This window comes from Sturnira hondurensis, unplaced genomic scaffold (genome assembly GCF_014824575.4).
Source record: "Sturnira hondurensis isolate 20B ecotype Veracruz unplaced genomic scaffold, ASM1482457v3 Scaffold0004136, whole genome shotgun sequence".
Classification (NCBI taxonomy): domain Eukaryota; kingdom Metazoa; phylum Chordata; class Mammalia; order Chiroptera; family Phyllostomidae; genus Sturnira; species Sturnira hondurensis.
This window is the reverse complement of record NW_028076767.1, coordinates 21469826-21483014: the sequence shown is the minus strand read 5'-3', so window position 1 is coordinate 21483014 and position 13189 is coordinate 21469826.

Here is a 13189-nt window from a genome sequence, read left to right as displayed (position 1 = left end):
TGATGATTGGTGGTTGTCTCACTGTGGGCACAAATCTTACCTACTGACGGGAGCTGGTTTGCCCCGTCCAGGTGAGCGATCCCGCGGTGCGCTGCAGAGTCATCGGCTGGCATCAGTGGAGGCGCTGCTTTGGCGGTGTCGCTGTTCGGTGGTATCGCTCCTTGGCGGTGTCGCAGAGATGGTCCCTCCTGGCTCATGCGAGCCGTTTGCTAAATGTGCAAGAATTTTGTGAACCATTCAATCGGTAGCTTGAAATTGGCCATGGTGGGAGGGGTTTCATGAAGTCAGAACATGCTGCAAATCAGGGTTTTGGTTTTGTTTTTTTATTTCCGGGAGCCTGTTTACCGGCGCACCACTCTGCCAGCGGAGTTATGTGGGTGGAATGCCTGCCACTTGGCTTTTCCGATGAGTTCCAGTTAATACTAAATCCAAGAGTGGGGGCGGGGGTCACAGATTTGCACACACACCACATAGGTATCAAAATAACCTTTAAAGAAACACAAAAGGTGTTCCATGTGTTAGTCATCGGGAAAAGCAGATGAAAGCCACAGTGTAATACCACTACATCCCTCCCGCAGTGGCAAAAATTAAAGACCGCGGTGCCAAGTGCCGGTGAGCGTGTAGACACTTGGAACTCTCACACGTGGCCCGTGGGAGAGGAAATTGGCACAAACGTTTTGGAAAACTGTTTGCCAGAACCTAGGAAAGCCAAACATCCGTGTACCGAATTGCCCAATAATTTCACTCCTGGGTATTCACCCAATGAAAGTAAGTGCTTATCTTCACCAAAAGCAATAGACAATGATGTTTATAGCAGCTTCATTCATATAATAGCACCAAACTGAAAACAATCCAAATGTCCGTAACAGGAAACTGGGTGAATGAGTTGTGGTTATTAATCCAATGAAATATGCCACAAATTATTACTACATACAAAAATGTGGATGTATCTCAAAAATATTGTGTCAAGATAAACAACCCTGCATGTCCCTTTGTACAAAAAAAGTTTCACTGCTGATCAGTGATGGCAGCGGTTACAACTGTGCTTCCTCTGATGCCTTGTGGACTTTATTATTTTTTAAAGGAAGCAGCTCAATTATTAAAAGTATAAAAAATACAAAATTAAGTCCATGGCACTCGCAGGTGCTCAATGGGAGCAAAATCAAATTTTCCTGGAAGAAAACACCCTCAACCCGGTCCTCAGTGAATTCCCACAGACAATTTTTAAAAATTCAAAGCATTTAAGAGATACGTCGCCCGAGTAAAGCAGAAGAGACAGTAAACAACAGAACCAGTCCCCAAAGACCTCAGATGTATGTCTCAGAATGTATAGGTCCAGGACTGGACATACAAAATAAATACAGGTGGTATGTTTAGAGAATAAGGGAAGTTGAAGCCATGAATAAGGAGCAAGCGTCTCCAAAGAGAACAAGCAGATTTGAAAGAGAATTAGGTCACATATCCAGAAATAAAAAAAATCCATATTAATTGGAAGTTCAAACCTCTTAGAAAGGTTAAAGAGCAAGTTAACCTCAGATGCAGAGGAAAGTGTGAACTGGAATCTGAAATCATCCAGAAGGTAACAAAGCGAGGGGGGGGTTGGGAGAGAAAGGAAGGAAAATGAGGCGCAGAGGACGGATTAGGACAGCATCACAATGTCTGCTCAGAGCACCAAGAAGAAAGCACAGTGAGAAGGGGACAGGCAGTCCTTGAAGAATTTTCCAGACCTGATGAAAGATGTGAATCAACGTGTGCACAGAGGTTAGAATGAGCTGAGAAGGCTTGAAAGGACTTTTGAGAAATCACCATTCATTTGAGACACACTGATTGAGCGCTTAGGGCGTACACAGTGCTGTGGTAGGCCCTGTGGATGGAAGACAGACCGGCTGTGGCCATACTCTGCTCAGAAATAAGGAAAGGTGACTGACATTTATTGCATGCCTACTGGGTGCCAGGCACCCAGTAGGGTGCTCTCCATAATTCATCTCATTTCTTCTCACAACAAAGCCATGAGGTGGAAGCTATTCTTACCCCCACTACACGACCACACAGCTGGTAAGTGGCAGAGCTGGGGTTCGACCTGGATCTGTTGGGTTCCCAGCCCCCAATACTATTTTTTCCCCTTGAATCAGATCGAGGTTTGTGGTTTTTGTCTTAAATACCCACTGAGTGAACCAGTTTTAAAAAGAACAAAACCTGGAAGCAAACCAGGCCAGTCTCAGATGGAGCCAGAACAAGCTTTGGCTGGGGTCGCGCGCCTGCCTCGTCAACAGGGGCCCCAGCCTGGGCTTGACCCCTGTCTGCAGGGAAACCAGGACACCTGGAAGCGACCTCATTCCACCCTGAAGAGTCAGAGAAGGAGAGCTCGGGAGAGGCCCGCGCCCCAGCCCACAGGGCCTCCCATGTGGCCTCACGCAGGATATGGTGCAGCCCAGGCCTCAGACTCTCCCACCACTTCCCCAGGGGTAGCCACAGCAAGGCCTGGCTGGCAGGGGATGGTGTGCCAGTTATTATTACAGAAAAACTGTAATAATGCAGTTTTTATTGTGGGGACACGGTGGAAACCCTCAGGGTACACTGGGTCAGCTCTCACCTGGTGGAAGGAGAACATTGCAGCCTTCCATGGGTCCCCTGAAGGCCACGAGGCAGGGATCAACACTGCTCCCATCCTGAGACCTCCCTAATTCAGCACCAATTTTCCTACTGGGGAGGGACAAGAGTTATTTGTTGTAAATAGTAAATGTTAACGTTCTGTTTCTCTTACCAAAAACCCACTCTAAAACTTGGTGATATAAACTAACCAATAGATACTGACCTCCCCAAGGGCAAAGACACTCCCTCTTATTCACCTTTTTAATCGTCAGCACACAGTAGGTGCTTAATCAGTGGATACTCCAACAAATCAAGCACCTCCTTCGTTTGGCCCGGAGTCCTGAGTTCAAGATCTACGTGGGGCCCCCGACGCGGGTTCGAGGCGAGGCTGCCACAAGAAAGCTCTCTGCCACTGGCTTCTTGTTTAGCAGCAGCTTCCACTCACCAGAGCCAACCGCTGACCAGCAGTTCACCCACTGCCTTAGGACCCTGCCGCTCGTTTTGGTCATCACAGCCCATAGGTCGGACGGGCTGCCAAGTACCAACAGGCTTTGACTCCTCTTAAACACTGCTGTAGGTCAGGAGAGCACACACATTTTGGAGTGTGTCTTGGGCTGGGGTCCCCCAAATGCAGAAGAGGATCATCTCGAGGACTTCCCCCGAGATGAAGGGAATGAGCCAGGAAAAGCAGGGAAACCAAGATGGGTGCTGACACTCGAGTTGCTGTGAGGGACTGTCCACTGAGAGGTGAGGAAGTCCTTCTCCACCCCCCTACCCCCGCCCCCTGCCCAGTCCCTTGGGTTCAGGGTGGTCTTGGAGCATGAAAGGGTGACTGCATACGTTCCTGCAGAAGAGGACATCTTCAGAGGGCCGGGGAGGACAGCAGCAGGCTCCTCTGGAATGTGGGTGGGGCGCACCAGCCTCAGCCACAGGGCAGTATTGGGACAAGCATTTGTGTCACGGGAGTAACAGACATCAGTTACTCCTGGCTTGAGATGAGAGAGAGTGAGAGAGAGAGCGTGCTCGCACACAGATTCTGGGAGCTCCAGGTAACTCTGTTCCTTTATCTTCCACTCAAGAATGCAGATGATAATACCATTACAGGAAGAACTTTGAATTCACTCAAATTGATCATATTTAAAGTGAGTCATTTGGAGAAGACTGCAGTCAAGGATGTCAACAGTTATTTGTGCAATAAACCTCAGATCCCACTGGAGAGGTTGGAAACCCCTGCCGCACAGATACTAACGATCCCCAAATGCCCTGAGTCTGACCAGATTCCCCTCAAATCCAACCTGCTGGCTCCAGCCCCTCAGATCTCTCTGCAAGTCCAAAGCCCCTAGATGACAAGAGGAAGGGGGTAGGCCCCCCAGGCTGTATAGATAGACTTGCTGGATAGACTAGGTTTCTACGACTGCCCCCAGAGGTCTCCTCCAGGAACTAGGTCTCCTCTAATCTGCTCCTTTACCTCTTAGCAGCCACCTGTAAAGGGAGGCTCCCTACACATTTCTAGACTCTTCTTGGATGCATTTCTGGGAGGACCAGCTCTGAACAGCACACTAGGGACAGTGATAACAAAGCTAACACAACAATTACAACAACAACATTAGTCTCCTTGAATCCTTTTTAGAACAAGGCAGAACATAGAGAAAACCTCATCGTTAGCATTCTGCAGCTTACCGAATGTTGCTTCAGATGCTAGTAACCTACTGAACGCTGTCAAGTGACAGGTGCGGGGGCCATGACAATGAACAAGGTGGACACAGTCCCTGCTCTCTCGCAGCCCACATCCCAGTGAAAAACACGGACAGGAAACAAGCAATTGCAACACAGCGTGATGATAAGTAGTAACATATCATGAGCACCTGATAAGTGCAAAACGCCGGACTAAAAAGTCGTTGCATGGATTGCCTCGTGCAGTCCTTAGATCACTGAAAGGATAGCGTTTTGTTCTTATATATAGATGAAGTATATAGATGAAGAAACTGAGGAACAGAAAGAGTAGGCAATCTGCCTGAGGCCACACTGCTGGCAAGAGGCACATCTAGGAATTTTGAGCCTAAGATTTTGATTTCAAAATCCATGCACTTCACCAAGCTATCTCACCTCTTTGCTCTCTGCACCTCAGTTTCTCCATCTGAACAAATACTAGTACCTCCATTGTCATGATGACCCAAGACAGTGATGGAGCACTCTGTAAATGGCCAAGTGTGAGCTGCTGGCTGAGCTCTGTCCTCTTATGCCTGTTCCTCGCCCCTGGTTGCTGCCTGTGCTTGGCCTAGGCCACAGCCAACTAGAAGGGCTCTTGGTCTGCAGAGAAATCACTGTTTACCCTCACCAGCTCTCTGGTGACAACATGGCTCCATGGCATCTGGTTTAAGTATGGATTAATCAAGAGACCCAGGGCTGGTCTCTCCCCTGTCCTCCGTCAAGCTAGAACCTGACCCCTGCATGCATGTAAGCATGTGAAAGACAAAGGTGAGCCCCCTCCAGGTCTCTGCATCAGGGGACAGCGGAAGTAAGTCAGGAGGGCTCGTGGTTCTCCCATATTCTCCATCTGGCCAGCAACTCCCAAGCAGAGCCAGGCCTTTGCCTTTGCTGTTCCAAATGTCCTCATTCATCCTCTCTATACAGCCATGTTTTCAAGGGTCAGCCTAAAAACCACTTCCTGCAGGAAGCCTTCCCTGATGCCCTGGCTGGGATGGCCTCATCTGAAGACCCTGACACTTCCTACCTACCCTGAGCTTACCTCCCTCATGAAAGGGGATGAGGACAAGTATGTCACCTAGTCCCTATTCATGGGGCTGGTCCCTGAGAGAATGAATAAGTGAATGGAGTGAATCTTGGGCTGGAAAAACCTGGAGCCAAGGCTCCCAATGGATGTGCTATACCACTGGCAGATTTTATTTATTTTTACAGAGGGGAAGGGGGTGGAAAGAGAGAGGAAGAGAAACATCAATATGTGGTTGCCTTTTGAGCATCCTCTACTGGGGACCTGGCCTGCAACCCAGGCATGTACCCTGACTGGGAATCAAACCAGCAACCCTTTGGTTCGCAGGCTGGCATTCAGTCCACTGAGCTACATCAGCCAGGGCTGGATGGCTTGGCTGGACAGCTTTCTTGAGCTTCCTCTGCCTTCCTGAGCACCGGCCTCCCCATGCTCACTCAAGAGGAGCTTGGATCTGCTGGCAGGCACAGAGCAGAGAAAAACACACCCCCTACACAATTCATACCCCCCACCCCCAGAATAGAACTGTGCACCGTCTTTCTGCCCTATTTCTCCCCCATGGACCAGACCCAATGAACAGTGCTCAGCAGCAGTGATAATGACGATGTGAAAGGGGCCGAGTCCCACCCCTCGGACCTTTACTCATTACCTCATTCAACCCTTTGAGTCACCCTGGACAGCAGCAGTACTGTTCCCTTTCGCAGGTGAGTAAACTGAGAGGCAGAGAGGATTTAAACCCTATTTGGTTCCAGCGCCTCTGCCCAGTGGCACGGCACACATGCTACCCTAGGCCACCTGGCTGGATCCAGCTGGAGCCCTTGACCCCTGCCCTTGGGTCACCCTTGTTGCAGGTGGGATTCGTGGACCCAGGTCACAGCCCGAGGTGCCTGGCACCTGGCACACTAGGACGGCATGAATGAACCGGCTCATGAATATGTAGCCCAGGCCCGCACGCTGAGCACTCTCTGCTAAATCTGATCACAATGCTGGATAAATTAAGCGGCAGGATAAGTGTATTAAAAAACACAGTCAGAGGAACATGCTGTTCAGGGAGGGGTCTGGGAAGCGGGGAGAGAAGCAGTGGGAGAAGCTCCACCAGGCGCTGCCAGCCGCTCCCAAACAGCCCGAAATGAAGTTCCTTTCCGTGGGGGAGGACCTTCCCAGCATCTCCACCCTCCCCCAGTTCCTATGGAAACGCAGAGCGAGTTTAGGAGGGAAAATGCCTGGTGATGAGCGATATGGGGAGGGACTAAGAATAGCTGGGGCTGGGGACAGGTGTCCACGGAGACTCTTCCCTGACACAGGGTGAAGGGGAGGGCCTCGTCCAGCCCAGCACTGCCTCCAGCCCCTGGCAGCATCCAGAGAGGGGGGTGTGGGGACAGAACCAGGTGTGGCCAGACCCAGGGTCCAATGCTGATGGTGTCCTTGGGTAATAACATAATACCCTCAGCAGCTAATCCCTACCAAGCTTTTGCCCAGGGCCCCACAGTGGGAGGAAGGCACCATCTCTGTGGCAGGCAGGGAAAGTGGAACTCAGAGGTGTGCAGTGACCTCCAGCATCACACAGGTGGGACTGGGCCAGGCAGCCCGGCTCCAGGTTTCTCTCTTAACTGCTGTGGCACCACTCCACCCTAACAGTGCCCTATTCGTGGGACAAGTCTTCACTCATTCAGCAAAGACTGACAAGCAGCTACTATGTTGAAAGCGCTTACACTAGGCACTGGGGACGCAGCCAGAGGCAGGACAGAGCTGCTGCCTTCAGGGAGCGTGCTCCCACTGGATGGAGATGAGCGGTGGGCGTGCAGAATTCCTCTCTGGCCCAGGCAGGGGGTGGGCTCCAGGGTCCAGGCCAGTGAAAGAAAGGTCTGGGGAAAGCAAGGACAGACTTGAGTGCCTCTGTCAGAGAGCTCAGATGATACAGACTGAGTTGTTGGTGAGAAACACAAGCTCTAAACCCAGCTCTGCCACCTGCTGGCTAGATCTCGGGTTAAGAGAATTCATCTCTTCGCATCTCACTTTTTCCATCTACAGAATGGGGGTGATAGCAGCGCCTACCTCTTGTGAACAGTGAGGCACTACATTTAAATACATGGGATGGTGCCAGACAGGTATTGAATATTTTTAACTGTTAGCTATTGATATTTTTAAAAATATTTTATTCATTTATTTTTAGAGAGAGAGGAAAGGAGAAAGAGGAGAGAAACATCAATGTGTGGTTGCCTCTCATTCACCTCCTACTGGGGACCTGGCCTGCAACCCAGGCATGTGCCCTGATTGGGAATCAAACTGGTGACCCTTTGGTTCACAGTCCAGCACTCAATCCACTGAGCCGCACCAGCCAGGGCTGTAGATATTTTTATTAGACCATTCAGGAGAGCCCCCTGCTCCCTCCATGCTCTTACCCCAAGCTAAAGGGGTGAAGGACGTGCCTCTGTTCTTTCTCAAAGCCCCTCTGACTTCAGTCTCCCAGACACTGACCCCTTGGGTGAAAGGAAGCGGAGGGGGCTGACAGGCTCACGGGCCACCCTGCCTAGGGCACGGTGGGTGTTTCTGAGGGGAGCACAGCACTGTCCGCCCACTACTCCCAATAACTCCAGAACAGAGTGTGAGAAAGAAAAAGGAAAGAAGCCACCAAGAGGTGAACCCCACCTGAATCAGGTGGCAAAAGGGGACCTAGCAGAGCAGATCTGACCAAAGAAATGCTCTCCCTGGCGCCTGTGCCAGAGCGCCACCCGGCATGGGCTGCCACACTTCACTGTGCTCGCTGGACAGCTCTAACATTCTTTTTCCATTTTCCAATTGCCATTGATATTCAAAATTATACTAGTTTCAGGTGTACAAAATAGTGGTTGGACATTTATATAAGTTATGAAGTGATCACTCTGATAAATGCAGTACCCATCTGACGCCATACACAGTTATGGCGATATCAGTGACTATGTTCCCTACGTGGTACTTTTCATCCCCATGACTGTTCTGTACCTACTGACCTGTACATCTCAATCCCTTCACCTTTCTCACCCAGCCCCCCAACCCCCTCCCATCCAGCAACCATCATTTTGTCCTCTGTGTCTATGAGTCTGTTCCTATTTTGTCTATTTTGGGTTTGGAGTCCACAGAGACACCTGACATCTAACTCATCACACAGTGAGGATCGGGGCCACTGCACTCCAGAGCAGATTAGTGAACAGGAATTCGGTGAGCAGCCAGAGTTAAAGAGCAGCAGAAATGCCCGAGCCCAGCGGAGAGCTTCACCTCCAGCTTCTGTCCAGGTCTGCTTGGCCTCCTCGTTGTCGTATGCTTCCTTCCTCCCTCCTTGTAAGGTTGGGTGTACAAGCCTTAGCGTCCCACAGCCTTGGGCCCCCCAAAAGCTTCTGTCCCTCAGGTGTAGCCTCATCTTGCCAATCTGAACCCAGACCCCCAGCCTTCACACTCATTGCTTTCCCCGACTCCGATACCCACCTGGTGGCTGGATGCACCAGTCAGACCATTGTAGGAACCTTCTGGGTTAGATGAGGGTCTCACATCGTCCTTGGCCTTGATCCATAAAGGACCAGTGAAGCCCCTGCCTTGACTTTCAAAGTCCTTGAACTCTGCCGGCTCAGGGTGCCCAGCTTTGAGATCACGGCTGCCAGGGCCTGGACAACCACAAAGGGCTGTGCAATCTCAAGGGATGATTTGGAGCTGCTGGAAAACTGTCCTCCCGGCTTGAAAGTCTGACGCAGCCCCTTCTGGGCTGATGGCTGGGAAGGTCTTCCTTTAGACCCCTGTGTTTGTCAACCCAGAGATCTGGGTGGCAGGCTCCCCACAACCCGGCCCTGCTCTTCCCCTTGGCCGATGCTGTCTCCTACCCTAGTGCCTCAGTCACATGGCGTCACCTCCCTCCTGCGTTGGTCACCTCCTCTCTCTCCTCTGCCTAGGCTGACCCTCAGCCAGCGGTGGGACTCCACCCCCTCAGTGCACCTCCAGGCCCACAGCCAGGACTCAGGACACCCCATGAGGCCAGCGGCCCACACCTGCTCTCCAGTTCCTAAGGGCCACCTGCCTCGACAACATCTTGGCAGCATCTTTTCCCTTCTCAGAACAATGAAGACTGGGAACATGTCACATTTATTCTCCAGCCGCTCTGGTCTCAGGCAAGTGGGAATTTGGAGACACAAAGAGGATGCATGACCTGCCCAGGATCTTCAGGAAGAGGGCTGGGAGAGCCCCCAGCAACTGGCAGTGGGCTCAGGGCCTCTACAAGCCTTGCTCTGGGCTTGGCTTCCTGGGAAAAGCTGGAGGCACGGATGAGCCTTCCCGGGCAAAGGCCCTATTCAAGGCCACAGCCTTCCCCCAAGCAATCAGCCTGGAGAGCAGGAGACACAGAGCAAGCCCTTTGCCTTGTTCTACGGATGGTGGGTCCATCCCAGAGACACCAGCCGAGCGTGGCTGAGCCCCTCTGGCAGCTTGGTGTTGAGACTCATGGTCAGAAATGGTACAACATCAATGACAGAAAGCCTCTTGGCCCAGGAATTCCTCTTCTATGAGCCTAAGGATCGGCGTGGACAAGAAACAAAGATCTTCAAGCACGTTCGTTCATCACAGGACTGTGCATACTTGAGCAAAACCAGAAATCTATGCGCCAAAACAGGAGTGGTTATGCCCAGGCACATACATGCAGGGAAATACTATGTGGCTGGCAAAAGCGATGCTGTAGATACAAGTTCACTGACACACAGGGCCAAAAGTTTTAAAAACAACATAGATGGTGGAATCACATTGTGTGTGTGTGTGTGTGTGTGTGTGTGTGTATTCACACACACACACGCACGCGCGGATGAAAACAACCCAGGTGTTTTACAGCGAAGTTCTTGACCCTGTCTCTGTGGTAAGAATTAGGGAAGCTAATGAAGTGTTCTCCTACTCTGTATTTTCTAATTTGTCTTTATTACATGTTCACTGTAGAAAGAGACAATAGAGCTACAATTTTGCATTTTTTTAAGTGTGAATGCTTTGACCAGTAATTCCAATTCTAGGAACTTGTCCTAAGGAAATAATTAGGACAAACACGAAGATTTAGAAGAAGCGGCGATGCCCTGTTTCTCGTCGGGGAAAACCAGGCACAAGGTAGAACCGTCACAGCAGGGGTGGGCCAAATAAAGAAAGTGCTGGGGGAGGAATCTGCGGGATGCTGTGCAGCCGCCAAAAACCACGCTGGAGCAGTGCAGCTGTTGACTAGGACAGATGTCTGTGAACATTGTGGATACGTGATCGGAAGAAACAGACAGGTTTGAAAACATCACGCACTGAGTCAGCTGCTTCTTTCTGTAATATGTGCTTGGTCCAAAGTCTGGGAGGACGTATGTGTAGAGGTTAATGGTTGTTTCATTTAGAGGACTTGATTACAAGTGATCTTAATTTTCTTCCTTACACTTTCCTGATTATTTTTACAATAAATGTGTATTGTCACATAATTTAAAAAATTAATTTTTGAGGAGGAAGAATAAATGATCTATTCTGAGAAGTCAGAGAGGGAGCAGCAGTGAATGGTGGGAGCGGCCTCCTTCTCCCCTCCACGGCAGGGAGGGGCTGAACCCCAGGGACAGGGCTGGGACGGAGACTCCCGTCTGTGCCCGTGAAGGAAGCACACCCGCCCACCCCCTCCCCACCCCCAGGCCTGCTTTCTGCCATTCACCCTCTGGAATTAGCCTTCGTCTCAGCAGACGCTTTTAGGAAGCCTGTGGGCGGTTGGAAACAGCTTGTGAGCAGAGCTGGAGGCCGGCTGAGAGCTGCGGAGAGTAAGTGCCCAAAGGAAGACAGGGCAGAAAATGAAGGGAAACCAGGACCCTATCCCAATCTTTTTTGGTTTGATTTTTAAAAAAACAGTTCTCTGGAAGATCCTTGCCGTGATCCAAATGTCTCCTACTCTGCCTTCCCTCATCTCCTTCAGGCCTCCAGAGAGGGGCCAAGTCTAAGCCTGTGAGGCCAGGAGCAGGATTCTGGTCTACAATACCACTAACTCGCTATGCAACCTTATACCACTCGTTCACCCTCTCTGAGCCTCAGTTTCCTCTTCTTCAGTTTCCTCTTCTTGGTCTGGAATGGACTCAACATTCTCTTCCTACTCTGAGGCTCCATGCTTCTGGGATTCCATCTCAGGGGCAAGGCAGCTGGGCCAGCTGTCTCCAAAGCCTCTTTACAGCTCTGAGACTGAGATTTGTGCTTTGAGGTCCTTGAGAATCTCAGATATGCTGGCAAGACCCTCTGGATTTTGTGCTCCATGGTTCTGAACGCAATGGTATTCAATTGCTGGGACTTTAGTCCAGACTCTAGCCAAGGGGCTGCTCAATGGTCACAGACCCTGTCTCCCTGTCCTGAGCCTGCCCATCGCCTGGACACATAGTCTCGAAGTCCCTGTGCGGGAGACACAGGGGTTCAGACCTCCTGAAGCAGATGTGGAAATGACAGCTCACATGTACGGTACCCTCATTGTGTGCCAGGCTGCAGTGGGTGAGTGGCCACATGTGAGCTGAGCCTGTCCCAGGTCGACAATCTACATTTATTCAACACCCACTATGTGCCAGGCCTGGAGGCTACAGAGATAACTGGGTCCAAGAGTCAGTAGGCTTATACCCACTTTCCAGATGAGGAAGCTGAGGCTCAGAGAGGTTCAATGACTTGCCGAGGTCACAGAGCTATAAGGTGGTGGAGCTAAAACACGAACCCAGGTTAGCCGACTCAAGAGCCCTGCTGAGATGCTCTGCCACCTCCCTGCACACCCCAGCCCTGGTGACCCCCCCCCCCATGGGTGGAGAAAGCTGTGGGAATGGGCAGGAAAAGGCTACCATGAAATCAGGCTCCTGGAAGAGGATCCAGCGCACGCACCCAGCCCCGCCCACCGTCCCCAGCCAGGATAGCTGAGCAGGGGGTTCACAGTGCGTGGGGCCCCTGCACATGCCTGCACGCGGGTGGGTGTCCCGTGCATGATACTCACGCGCACCTGGTGGGTGTGAGCAGTTTGGCTATGGGTGCTGCTGTGTCTATCCTAGGGCACGTGGGAGACGTGGATGAGCAGAAAGGGGCAGGTATGGGAAAGTTCTGGTGTGCACTCCTTCCTTCCTCCCTCCTTGTAAGGTTGGGTGTATAAGCCTTCAGTGTCCCACAGCCTTGGGCCCCCCAAAAGCTTCTGTCCCTCAGGTGTAGCCTCATCTTGCCAATCTGAACCCAGACCCCCAGCCTTCACACTCATTGCTTTCCCCGACTCCGATACCCACCTGGTGGCTGGACGCACCAGTCAGACCATTGTAGGAACCTCCTGGGTTAGATGAGGGTCTCACATTGGCCTTGGCCTTGATCCATAAAGGACCAGTGAAGCCCCTGCAAAAAGGCATCTGGGAACATCCAATAATATCCAAACTATACAAAGGGGTTAATATCCAAAGTATATAAAGAACTCACACAACTTAACACCAAACCAACCCACCAAACAATCCGATTGGAAATGGGCAGATGATCTGAACAGACACTTCTCCAAACAGGACACACGGATGGCCAACAGACACATGAAAAGATGCCACATGTCACTAATCATCGGGGAAATGCAAATTAAAACCACAATGAGATATCACCTCACACCAGTCAGAATGGCCATCAATAAACCAACAATAACAAGTGAGGATGTGGCAAGAAGGGACCCCCTGTGCACTGTTCGTGAGACTGTGAACTGGTGCAGCCAGTGTGGAAAGCGGTATGGAGTTACCACAAAAAATTAAAGATAGATCTGCCACATAATCCAGCACTTCCACTTCTGAATATTTACCCAAAGAACCCCAAAATGCTAATTAAAAAGATAGATACATCCCTATGTTCATTGCAGCATTATTTATA